The 13,608-nt window shown below is 42.7% G+C and overlaps 1 long non-coding RNA gene across 1 annotated transcript in view; it reads right to left on the reverse strand.

Annotated features, from left to right (window-relative positions):
- Nucleotides 1–1,329: 1,329 nt before the first annotated feature.
- The window catches only part of LOC146710663 (uncharacterized), a 312,796-nt gene continuing 300,517 nt past the window's right edge, over nt 1,330–13,608 (reverse strand). Inside the window, exon 7 of the long non-coding RNA XR_014919993.1 lies at nt 1,330–2,022. This is a non-coding gene — a long non-coding RNA (uncharacterized LOC146710663). The remainder of the gene's footprint in view (nt 2,023–13,608) is intronic.

The raw sequence follows: 13,608 nt of genomic DNA on the forward strand, positions 1-13,608 counted from the left end.
TAGTAACTAGTTACTTTGAAAGTAACGAGTAACTTGAAGTAACTGAGTTACTTTTGAGAGAAGTAACTAGTAATGTAACTAAGTTACTATTTTAAAGTAACTTACCCAACACTACTCGGCACAGATGTTCCTGTACACTATGCCGGCCACTTGGTTATGGCGTTCCATGTATGCCTTGCCTGCTAGCATCTTGCACCCTGCTGTTATGTGCTGGATTGTCTCTGGGGCATCTTTACACAGCCTGCACCTGGGGTCTTGCCTGGTGTGATAGACCCCAGCCTCTATGGATCTTGTCCTCAGAGCTTGTTCTTGTGCTGCCATGATTAGTGCCTCTGTGCTGTCTTTCAGTCCAGCTTTGTCCAGCCACTGGTAGGATTTCTGGATATCAGCCACCTCCTCTATCTGCCGGTGGTACATACCGTGCAGTGGCCTGTCCTTCCATGATGGTTCCTCGTCTCCCGCCTCTTTCTTGGGTTTCTGCTGCCTGAGGTATTCACTGACCACGCTGTCAGTTGGGGCCATCTTCCCAATGCATTCTTGGATGTTCGTTGTCTCATCCTGGACTATGGTGCTGACACTCACCAGTCCCCGGCTCCCTTCCTTCCGCTTAGCGTACAGCCTCAGGGTGCTGGACTTGGGGTGAAACACTCCATGCATGGTAAGGAGCTTTCTTGTCTTTATGTCAGTGGCTTCTATCTCCTCCTTTGGCCAGCCTATTACCCCAGCAGGGTACCTGATCACGGGCAGGGCGTAGGTGTTGATGGCCCGGATCTTGTTCTTACCATTCAGCTGACTCCTCAGGACTTGCCTGACCCTCTGCAGGTACTTGGTGGTTGCAGCTTTTCTAGCGGCCTCTTCATGGTTCCCATTCGCCTGCGGGATCCCCAGGTACTTGTAACTGTCCTCTATGTCTGCAATGTTGCCTTCTGGTAGTTCAATCCCCTCAGTTCTGACTACCTTCCCTCTCAAATTCAAATTCAAATTCAAATTTTATTTGTCATGTACACAGTCATACACAGTACGATATGCAGTGAAATGCTTGGACAACTGCTCGTGACCTAAAGAAAACAAAAAAAGGAAAAGGCTATGAATAAGATAGGAAATAAATATGAAAAATTAAAAAGGGTAAATTTTACTAGGAAGGAATAAAATATAAATTAAGGTTAAAAAGGAAATAACTGTACAACACAAATTAGAATGAAGGGTAAATTTAACTGGGAAAGAATAAGATAAAATATATAAATTAAAGTTGAAAATAAAATAACTACAACAAAATACACAATATAGAACTATATAAGAATGTATAAAGAAATATAAATAAATATATACACAATAACAGCAGCTGTACAAGTATTAACTGGAAATGAAGAATATAATGTCCAGTGTTGTGCAATCCACATTATGTCTTCTGCAGTGCAAATATGCTTAAAGTGATTTAAGTGATGAAGTGAAAACAATGTCCAGAATGTCCAGTGTGTGTGTAAGAACTATATGTGTGGGTCAGTACTGTGTGGTGGTGTGATTGAGAGACCGTATCGCCTGCGGGAAGAAGCTCCTCCTCAGTCTCTCTGTGTTGGTCTTCAGGGAGCGGAATCGCTTTCCTGACCTCAACAGAGAGAACAGTCTGTTGTTGGGATGGCTGAGGTCCTTCACGATCTTCCTGGCCTTGGTCCAGCACTGCCTGCTGTAGATTGAGTGCAGGTCAGGGAGCTCGGAGCGGATGGTGCGCTCAGCTGACCGCACAACCCTCTGTAGAGCTCGTCTGTCCTGCATGGTGCTGTTTCCGAACCAGGTTAAGATGTTTCCCGCCAGGATGCTCTCTATGGTGCAGGAGTAAAAGTTCCTGAGCACCTTGGAGGGCAGTTGGAAGTCTCTCAAGCGTCTGAGGTGGTAGAAACGCTGACGGGCCTTTTTCACCATGGTGTTGATGTGACAGGACCATGACAGGTCCTGCGTGATGTGAACTCCGAGGTATTTGAAGCTGTCCACTCTCTCCACTGGGCACTCGTTGATGACAGGGGTCTGGTAGTTCCTCTCCTGCTTAGTGCTGAAGTCCACTATCAGCTCCTTTGTCTTACTGACGTTTAGAAGGAGGTTGTTCCTCTCTTTGTTACCATCCGACTACACTTCTCCAGTCCGAACGACATTCCAATATCATTGCTGTATAGCCTGGTAGTGTGGATCAGTGAATCGATGTCTCGTTCACTCTTGGCATACAGCTTGATGTCATCCATGTACAGGAGGTGGCTGACAACTGCTCCGTTCCGTAGTCGGTATCCGTAGCCAGTCTTGTTAATGATCTCACTGAGGGGGTTCAGGCCTATGCAGAACAGCAGTGGGGACAGAGCATCTCCTTGGTAGATCCCGCACTTGATGGTGACTTGTGCTATGGGCTTGGAGTTGGCCTCTAGTGTTGTACGCCACATCCCCATTGAGTTCCTGATGAGGGCCCATTGATCTTGTACAATTCTAGGCATTCCAGTATCCAGCTGTGGGGCATTGAGTCATAGGCCTTCTTGTAATCAATCCAGGCAGTGCACAGGTTGGTCAGTCTGGTCTTGTAGTCTTGGCTGACTGTTCTGTCTACCAGTAGCTGGTGTTTTGCGCCTCTGGTATTCTTGCCAATTCCTTTCTGTGTCCCGCTCATGTATTGACCCATGTGCCTGTTCATCTTAGCCGATATGATGCCTGACAGGAGCTTCCATGTAGTACTGAGGCAGGTTATTGGTCGGTAGTTGGAGGGGACCGGTCCCTTTTTGGGGTCCTTGGGGATCAGGACCGTCCGACCTTCAGTTAGCCATTCCGGGTGTCTCTCGTTAACTAGCAGCTGGTTCATTTGTGCTGCCAGACGCTCGTGGAGTGCAGTCAGCTTCTTCAGCCAGTAGGCGTGAACCATGTCGGGCCCTGGTGCTGTCCAACTCTTCATACTGGAGACCCTTTCTTGGATATCTGCCACTGTGATGGTTACTGGACCCTGTTCAGGGAGGTCGCTGTGGTCTGCCCTCAGATCCTCTAGCCACTGAGCATTGCCGTTATGGGTTGCATCCTTCTCCCATATGCTCTTCCAGTATTGCTCCGTCTCCAGCCTTGGTGGTGCTGTTCTCTTATTGTTCCCTTGCCACTGAGAGTACACCTTTGCTGGTTCTGTGGAGAACAGCTGGTTTATTCTCCTGCCTTCTATCTCTCTGGTGTACCTCCTCAAGCGGCTGGCCAAGGCTGTGAGTCTTTGCTTGGCAGTTTCCAAGGCCTCAGGTATGGACAGCTTGCTGTATTTCTTAGGCACCTTATTTGTCGCACCTTTCTGCAACTCCGTTAGTTGGCTAACCTCCCTCCGTGCTACTTTGATCTTGCCCTCTAGCCTCCTTCTCCATGGAGGGTACTGCCCCTTGTCGCTGTTCAACTTGTAGCCAAGCATCTCACTGATCACTGCTGCCGTATTGTAGATCAGCTTGTTAGTGTCGGTAATCGTGGTTGTAGGTATCGTCCGTAGTGCTGCATTAACATCATCTAGCAGACCTTCTGAGGGTACTTCACGTAATCTTGGTAACCGGCTACGGGGGATCCAGGTTTCAAGCTTGGCCATGATCCTATTTTTCAGGTCAGTTCCTCTCGCACTCAACGATCCTTCTCCTATCGCACTTGGGGCTATGTACCCAATCTCGGGTGGGGGTGATGATATCTCCCCCCTGACCTGGCGTCCTGACTCCTCCTTGCCGTAGCATTTGTGTTGTACCTCGTCAATCTCTAGCTGTGAGAGCAGTCCCTTCTTTCGAATGTTGGAACACTGAGCTACTAGTTGTTTCACCGTCATTGTGGATGTTAGGTATCGAAGAATCTGGATAGCGTAGTGTTTAGACTACACGCCTTTGGAACAGAGGATCGCAAGTTCGATTCCTGCCTGGGGCGTCTGTATCCAGTAAGACCCCCTATGCTAAGCAAGCCTACCGCAGACATGAGCGAGACAGATAAATATGAAGGCAGGTGTTGAGGAACCAGGGCACCCTGACGAAAAGTGGGCTACTGGAACAAGAAGGCATTGGTGGGCAAGAGACGAAAACAGGGCGTTGTTGGAATGCTAATACACAAGTAACCCCGGCGGAAGGTGCTACATGAATAGGATGAGGGGCCTATGGATTCTTCGATATATATATATATATATATATATATGTACATATACAGTGGGGCAAAAAAGCATTTAGTCAGCTACTGATTGTGCAAGTTCCCCCACTTAAAATGATGACAGAGGTCAGTAATTTGCACCAGAGGTACACTTCAACTGTGAGAGACAGAATGTGAAAAAAAAAAAATCCATGAATTCACATGGTAGGATTTGTAAAGAATTTATTCGTAAATCAGGGTGGAAAATAAGTATTTGGTCACCTCAAACAAGGAAAATCTCTGGCTCTCACAGACCTGTAACGTCTTCTGTAAGAAGCTTTTCTGTCCCCCACTCGTTACCTGTATGAATGGCACCTGTTTGAACTCATCATCTGTATAAAAGACACCTGTCCACAGCCTCAAACAGTCAGACTCCAAACTCCGCCATGGCCAAGACCAAAGAGCTTTCGAAGGACACCAGGAAAAGTATTGTAGACCTGCACCAGACTGGGAAGAGTGAATCTACAATAGGCAAGCAGCTTGGTGTGAAAAAATCAACTGTGGGAGCAATCATCAGAAAATGGAAGACATACAAGACCACTGATAATCTCCCTCGATCTGGGGCTCCACGCAAGATCTCATCCCGTGGGGTCAAAATGATCATGAGAACGGTGAGCAAAGATCCCAGAACCACACGGGGGGACCTGGTGAATGACCTGCAGAGAGCTGGGACCAAAGTAACAAAGGTCACCATCAGTAACACACTACAACGGCAGGGAATCAAATCCCGCAGTGCCAGACGTGTTCCGCTGCTGAAGCCAGTGCATGTCCAGGCCCGTCTGAAGTTTGCCAGAGAGCACATGGATGATACAGCAGAGGATTGGGAGAATGTCATGTGGTCAGATGAAACCAAAGTAGAACTTTTTGGTATAAACTCAACTCGTCGTGTTTGGAGGAAGAAGAATACTGAGTTGCATCCCAAGAACACCATACCTACTGTGAAGCATGGGGGTGGAAACATCATGCTATGGGGCTGTTTTTCTGCCAAGGGGACAGGACGACTGATCCGTGTTAAGGACAGAATGAATGGGGCCATGTATCGTGAGATTTTGAGCCAAAACCTCCTTCCATCAGTGAGAACTTTGAAGATGAAACGAGGCTGGGTCTTCCAACATGACAATGATCCAAAACACACCGCCTGGGCAACAAAGGAGTGGCTCCGTAAGAAGCATTTGAAAGTCCTGGAGTGGCCTAGCCAGTCTCCAGACCTCAACCCCATAGAAAATCTGTGGCGGGAGTTGAAAGTCCGTGTTGCTCGGCGACAGCCCCAAAACATCACTGCTCTCGAGAAGATCTGCATGGAGGAATGGGCCAAAATACCAGCTACTGTGTGTGCAAACCTGGTAAAGACCTATAGTAAACGTTTGACCTCTGTTATTGCCAACAAAGGTTATGTTACAAAGTATTGAGTTGTATTTTTGTTATTGACCAAATACTTATTTTCCACCCTGATTTACGAATAAATTCTTTACAAATCCTACCATGTGGATTCATGGATTTTTTTTTTCACATTCTGTCTCTCACAGTTGAAGTGTACCTCTGGTGCAAATTACTGACCTCTGTCATCATTTTAGGTGGGGGAACTTGCACAATCGGTGGCTGACTAAATACTTTTTTGCCCCACTGAATATGTATGTATGTATGTATGTATGTATGTATGTATGTATGTATGTATGTATGTATGTATGTATGTATGTATGTATGTATAAATTCCAGAACGGGCAGGTGGCTCAAAAAACACGCCGAGTTGTTATCTGAGTGCACAGGACAGAATTAGCGCTAGTCAGACAGATGAGTTTTCACAATCGCTTTCCCGCAGGTGTACGTTACCGCTGTGAGACGACTACGGACTGGCGTGGAGCAGCGGGCTGGATCAAATAGTCCACCTGATGATCGCCTGGGATGGGGTGCAGGTGTGGAGTTAACAGCCACGCCGAGTGGGCGTGGGCATCCCATCAGCACCTCGGACGCCGGGCCGCGGACCATGACAGATGTCAATTTGAGGTCACACTTTTGTCATAGTGTCATGTAAACATACAAGGATCCAAACTTCAAGTATTGGTGTTTATTCACACTCATCAAAACCAAGACAAAGTCAGAACACAAAATAGGAATTTCACGAAAAAAAGGAAAAAAAAAAGACAATCAGCCTACATCATGTCGTCTTTCTGGGTCCGGCCACAAAATTTCGTCCACATCGCATGCGATATCCTCCAGTCCAAGGCACCGGGGAAAATATTTCCTTGAATGCCGTATCCAGGCCTGACATAATGCCTGGTCAATATCTCCACATGCCTCCTCCATTGCCTGTAAAAGGGCTACCTGTTGATGAGGATGACGGTCGTACACTTTCCAGCGCCAGTCAGAGAAGAACTCCTCGATGGGATTTAAGAATGGAGAGTATGGAGGGAGGTTGAGTGCCATGAAGGATGGGTGGTCTGTAAACCAGTTGCGGACCAAAGCAGCCCTATGGAAACTAACATTGTCCCATATGATGACATATTGGGTCTGCTCTGGTCTCTGAACAGTGAGCATGTCATGCAAGGTGTCCAGGAATGCAATAAGGTGTGCAGTGTTGTATGGGCCTATGGTTGCATGATGGTGAACAACACCATTTTGGCTTATAGCTGCACACATGGTTATGTTACCACCACATTGTCCTGGGACATTGATGATGGCACGGTGTCCAATAATGTTCCTGGTTTTACTGAGGTTAAAACCGGCCTCATCTACAAAAAGTAGCTCATGTCCCATTGCATCTGCTTCTAGTTCCATCACTCTCTGGACAAGACAAAACAAATGCAACACATCAGGCCCGTGCACAGCACTACAGTATGCACTTCCAAATTCAGAACCAATGACACTAGCTTACCTGCACATAGTCATATCGCAGTTGCTTTACACGTTCTGTGTTTCTCTCGAAAGGAACTCTGTAAATTTGCTTCATTCTTATTCTGTGGCGCGCAAGTACACGACTTAGTGCAGAAATGCTTGCACTGTGTATATTTTGAAAGATGGTGTCATTATCAATTATGTGCTGCTGTATTTCGCGCAGTCTTATTGCATTATTGGCAATCACCATGTTCATTATATGGGTCTCTTGCTCTGGAGTGAACATTCTGCCTCTGCCCCCAACATCTGGATGTCTAGCAATTCTGTAAAGTAACAATTTCAGTATTTTTGCATGTATGGTACTGTTGTGTTTCTCATTAGAGTATGGCAGTGCTACAAAGTACTTACCGATTCTCATTTCGAAATGTCCTAATGATGCTTGCCACAGTGTAGCGGCTCAGTTTAGGCTGAACCCGTTGGCCAGCTTCCCTCAGGGTCATTCCATGGTTGATGACATGGTCCACTATTGTAGCTCTGATCTCATCAGTTACTCTGTTTCTTACTCTTCTTACCCTTCCTCTTTCCCCTCCTCGTCCTCTTCTTGCTCCTTCTTGTCCTCTTCCTCTAACTTCCTCTAACCCTCTTGCTTCTTCACCTCCACGTCCTCTTCCTCCAACTTCACCTCCACGTCCTCTCCCTCGGCCTCCTCTGATTCTCACTCTTCTCACTCTTACTAATTTTGCTAGGAGTGTGTTGGAAATTTGGTAATTGAGTGTAAGCAGTGAGTTGTGTTTAAAGTTGTGCAAAAAGAGTGTTGTGCAGTGAATTGTGCCTACAGTTTTGCAAAGTGTGTGTTACAAAATTGCAAACTGAGTGCAAAGCAGTGTTTGTGCTTTTAGTTTTGCAAACTCAGTGAGTGGTTTTGCTATAAGTATTAATAGTTTTAGGAATTGTGCTATAAGAATCACAGTTAGGGTTAAAGCTAGCTTATGTGGTTGCAAATCTACTGGGATTTAAAAATAGTTATGCAAAACAGAGCGTGCCAACTCTGACCGGCTTTAAAGGGTTAATGTTGTATTCAATATCACTTGAAATGAGTGACTGAGCCCACAAACTAATCAGGAAACTATTGAAACAATGTTATTAATATATACAAAGCAGAAGCCTTCTCAGCTAAACCCTACATGGCAAAGTCTCAAGTTTAAACAGATTATATCTTTGCAGAATTCAGCGGGCTTCCAGATGCGCCTCTTGGATATTGCTGGAGGCTTTCCTGGGACAGAAGACTTCATTAAAGTGAAATTTGAGGAGGTATTATTAATAAAAACACTGTACAATACAGAGGGAACGTGCTTAGGACATTCAAACATAACATTGGTTGGCAGAATTTTAACTTACATGAGTTGTTCCTTTTAATTGTGATAATATCTGGAATAAATAAGCATATGCACATTTAGTTATGTGTTAGAGCCCTGACTGCCCTGGTGACGAAACAGACATCATTCTGTTCAGATGCTGGTCACGTTATCGCTTTCCTTCATCTTTTCTCTTGTTTGCGAAGGGGACCTTGTTGGTTTGGCCTAAAATTAATCATTTTAATGTAAAACTACGTGTTACTGTCTTAAGAAGAGAGGTGAGTTTCCAAGGAAAAGTAATTCATCAGCAGCATAAAGACGACATATTTTGTATATGCATTTGGGGTTTTTTTTGTTGTCTAGAATATCACACAAACTCTATCCTTAGTATTTTTCATTCTGAATGTTTATCTACCACAATTTAGAATCACCATTCTCTTGTACTTCATAGAAGCACAGGTAGAGACCTCAAAGGCAGAGGTACTGATCGCTACAGAACATCTTAAAGTGTCAAGAAAATGTCAGAAGTATTAATAGCTCAGCAATATCCATTAACCTAATGTGTTTTGCATTCTTAGTTTTAAGAAGTCATTAATAAAGCACTGGATGAATTATTCCCACCTGCCAATGGGTTGGAGATCATTGCAGAACCAGGCCGATTCTATTTCGACTCAGCCTTTACACTGGCAGTAAATGTCATTTCCAAAAGAGTTGAAGACACAGATGAACGCAGTGGTAAATATACAGATATGCAGTTTAAAGCAAGTTAAATACTCCATAATGATGTGCCTTTGTATTTGAAATTAAGTTCAATTTAAATACAAAGGTAAATGCTTATCAGATCGGAAGGACTACAGCTCTGAGAAGATGATGATGTACTACATTAGTGATGGAGTATACGGATCATTGAGCTGCCTCATCAATGATCCTTTCCACGCCAAGGTTGAACCATGGCCTCTTAGGGTAAATAATATAAAATCACCATACTTTTGAGTGTGTGTTTATATCCAGTTTCTTGTGGTCAAGTTGGTAAGATTGTGGTTATAGCATACCATGTACATTGAAGTCATGGTTACAGTTAGGCAATTAATATATGTTTATGTTACTGACATTTAAGATGTGCTGTTGATCAATACTGATGAACAGCACAACTTACTAATAGAACTCAGAATGAGACCTCCATAAGCTTCCTTTTTAATCTTAAGTCACAAAGGCCTTAAAAACTGGTTGGTGGTTGCCTGGCAACCACGATCACTAGGAAAGATTGAGTGTACCTCAACAGGTTTCAAATAGCTACTGGAGTTTGCTGGGAAATTGATTACTTAAGCTCTAGTGATGCCTAGGCCAAGAGATGCTTAGTGTCCCACTTTTAGCCACCAACTGCAATGGAAAAAGTTGTATTCCCTGATGGTTGGGAAGTGGTTGTGGGAGGTTGCTGTCCCAGGGACAGGTCAGTAGCAGTTGCCATAGCGGCCCTTCGTTTATACAGAAGACACAAATTTTTCTGCAAACCATACAGTTGATGTTAAACTGTGAACAATGTGATGCAAACTAAAAATGGAAGACTGTTTGCATTCAAAGTAAGTGTTGCACTGTATCACTGTAACCAACAAGTTGTGAAAGGCAAACTGTTTGTATTTACATCTTTACAACATTTCACTACCACTCACTGTTGAGTGTGTGTTTGCAGACAAGTTTGCATCATCATTGTAATCTTCGACTGACTGCAGCATCCAACACAATCACAGGGAATTTTTTGGTGCATCATCAGCTCTGCAAATGAATTGACTTGGTTATACTGAACAACAACTTGTGAATCAGTCAGATATCACGCATTTTTCTTTTGTTACTCAATGGGACTAAGGTCTTACTACATCTTGAATTGTTAAATTTAAATCTCATTGCTTGGAAAAAAAGATAAACCTAGACTTTTCACTTATAGCTTTCTGTTATCTGGGGTCCAACCTGCGCCGGCTCTGACAAAGTCACCGAAAGCTGCTGGATTCCTGAGTTGCACGTGGGGGACTGGCTTCTTATTGATAACATGGGGGCTTATTCTCTCAGTACATCCACTGACTTCAACGGCTTTGAAAGGGCACACATTTACCCTGTTGTGACAGCTAAGACCTGGCTCGCCATACATCAGTCTTGCTTAAAAAACACTATCAATTAATGATCAGATAATAACTGAGAAAAGAATAAGAAAATGTAACTTAAAGGGGAGTTTTTCCTTCCCACTGTCGCCAAAGTGCTTGCTCATAGGGGGTCATATGATTGTTGGGTTTTTCTCTTATGAAGCGCCTTGAGGCGACTTTTGTTGTGATTTGGCGCTATATAAATAAAACTGAATTGAATTGAAAGTTTAGAGTTAAAAAAAACGTTCATTTCAAAGTTAAAAGTTAATTTAAGCTAGCAAACACATAAAATCAAAACTGGAGTCTTATCCAATTGCTAAAAATGTTCCCACACTGAAAATGCCACATCGAGATGAACAGAATATACTTTTTGGGACATGATCATTATTGTTACTTTGTGGTTCCAAATAGGCATTGTGTCACACAAATATAGCTATTCAAAGCTCGTTTTCAATAGGCAAACCAATGGCACAACAACATCTTGAAATGACACACTGATCAACAGGACACTGGCTCTTCTGTGAAAGTAAAACAAACTCCAACAAAGAAGACAGCCTACTTGAGTAGTGGGAGCAGAAGATTTTTTGCATGATGTGGCCTCTAGTTGTTAGCCTGAGCTAAAGGGGATGTAGCATTGCAGAAGGAAAACATCTGTGTGACTCGGCCCGGTTTCAGTAAATCATATAATGTTGATGACACCATTAATAGATCAGACTTTATGTCCTACACAGGATTAAGAGATCAGTGTGGCTTGCAGTGAACTCATACACGGAGTATGCACCTTAACTTTTAAAATTCTGCAAAAACATCAGTAAACTATAATTAGTTGTAATATAATTCGCCTCTTAGGTATTTTGTCCTGCACACACTTTGCTTTTGACAGTTTATTGTTTTGTTTTGTACTACTGACTTCCGTTTTGTATGTCCTGAAGTAAAATTGATTTAATTACCAAAATAATTATACTTTTATTTTTTTTAACACTGGCAGACTTACTATGCATCTTTATAAAATTAGACTTGGATGTACTAAAGCAGCACAGTAAGAACAAATTGTATTATGACTGACAAAGTAACTTTTAAATATTACTAATTTTACTTATTTGTGTGTTAAAACTTCAAGCAACTAGTGAAGTTAGATAATAAATGCCTTTCTCACCTAAACAAATGACACCAGTGTCTTCACTATGTCCACAGTCATGTGTCCCAAATCCATTGTGCTGACACTCAGTGAGATAATGCTCACTTCCTGAACAGCCCACATTATCAAGCCAGATTTGTCCACTGCCTTGACCAAAGTGAGCAGATGAAGTGACCTCCACTGCTGCCCCACAGCCCAGCTGTCTGCAGACCACCTGAGCATCATTAATGTCCCAGTCATCATCACAGACTGTTCCCCATGAGCCACTGTGATAGATTTCAACTCTTCCAGAGCATGACTTAGATGATCCAGTTAATCTGATCTGACCATCTGGTAGAGATATATCACACACCCTCACACCCTCTAGCAGATCATTACATGAAGGAACCTTTTAAAAAAACAAGCGCGTCCATGCTCACAGGTGTACACACGGGTGATCACACCCACAAACTACACCCTTTTTGGCTCCTACCTCAAAGCACACTGTGTTCTGTTGATCTTATGTGCTGCACAATAATGTTTAATATTTAGTATTTACTGTCATATTCCCATATATCATTGTGATGTTGTTTATTCTATTACTCTTGTTCTCTTCTGCTTGTTTTCTTTTTTCTTTCTCAGCAGGTGATCCAGGTGATTGATATATGCATTTTTTATTTCTTTTTTTTTTTCTGCTCATTCTGTTGGTTTTTGTCTTTTGCCCTTCTCCCCCGTCCCTCTTCTCAGCTGTTTCTCTTTCCCTCTTTCTTTCTCCCCTTCTTTCCCCCAGTCAAGTCTGTCCCATATTCAGTAAGTGAAAATAAAATAAACAATAAAAGGTGAATCAAATGGACCATTACGGCAAGGCTGGGATGGTCAATTTGGTAAAGTAAATCCGTTGGGCATCTTTCTTTGCCTTTAGACAACAATTCTGAGGGCAAAAGAGCCAAACGGGACAGGCAAAAAAAAAAAAAGAAGAGATATATCACACAGTATCCAAAATTTGAATATTTCACAAGGATTAAGTACAGAAATAGTGCTTGTTAGGTAGGAGAATAAACCAACCTGCAGCAGGTGAAGATGACATCAAGAAAAAAGAGACTAGAGGACAGAACAAAGAAATGTCATTGCATACATGTCAAATGTATTGAAACTGAAAAGAATTACATACTGTATTCTGCACTTATACAATGCTGTAGTATTTATATTAATTGCAAAATTATTTTACGCTTTGAATTGAAAGAACAGAAAATAGAGATACAATAGATATCTTGATTTATTTTTTTTATTACATAAATGGCTGTGCTCGCAGCTGAACTGTTTGGACTTCAGCACCAATACTGGAAACATAAGCAGAACTCTAACAGACTGATAACAGACTTACTTTTAAATTATGATATGTGGATATGAGAATGAACACAGAGTTGCAGCATTTTGACCCTTTTACACACAAACACACATGTCTAACTCACCTAAAAGCAGCTTCTCTACATCACTGCACATCCTGGTGAAAATGCCCAGAAGAGTCAGACACAGACACTGTAAGACAGCAACAGGTGTACTGCTTTTCTGTTAATGACAAAATCTTTCACATAAACCCATTTTTGATACATTTACAGTAAGTACTGCCGGAAGTGGGTTATCATCACACAAGTTAACATTTACTTCTGACAGTTTTTCTGAAGCTATATGCGCAGTGATGCACATATAAGAAAAAAGGAAGTGACTATCTGAATGTGTTTGTAGATTATAACAATTACAGCATATTAACGGGTTTGTATCTCATACTGAGATGCAGAGTTTTACTAACTCGTTCTCTAAGGACGTTATGTAGGCTGTATCATCAGCTGATGCTGTACCATCATGTAAATCAAGCTAATAGAAAAAAGACACTTTAAGATAAGATAAGATAAGATAACCTTTATTAGTCCCACACGTGGGAAATTTGTTTTGTCACAGCAGGAAGTGGACAGTGCAAAAGTTATGACAACTGTACAGAATAGAATAAAAT

The sequence above is a fragment of the Copadichromis virginalis genome, linkage group LG4, assembly GCF_057382275.1.
Source record: "Copadichromis virginalis isolate Kocher_CV1m ecotype Utaka linkage group LG4, C_Virginalis_male_GT1.1, whole genome shotgun sequence".
NCBI lineage: Eukaryota > Metazoa > Chordata > Actinopteri > Cichliformes > Cichlidae > Copadichromis > Copadichromis virginalis.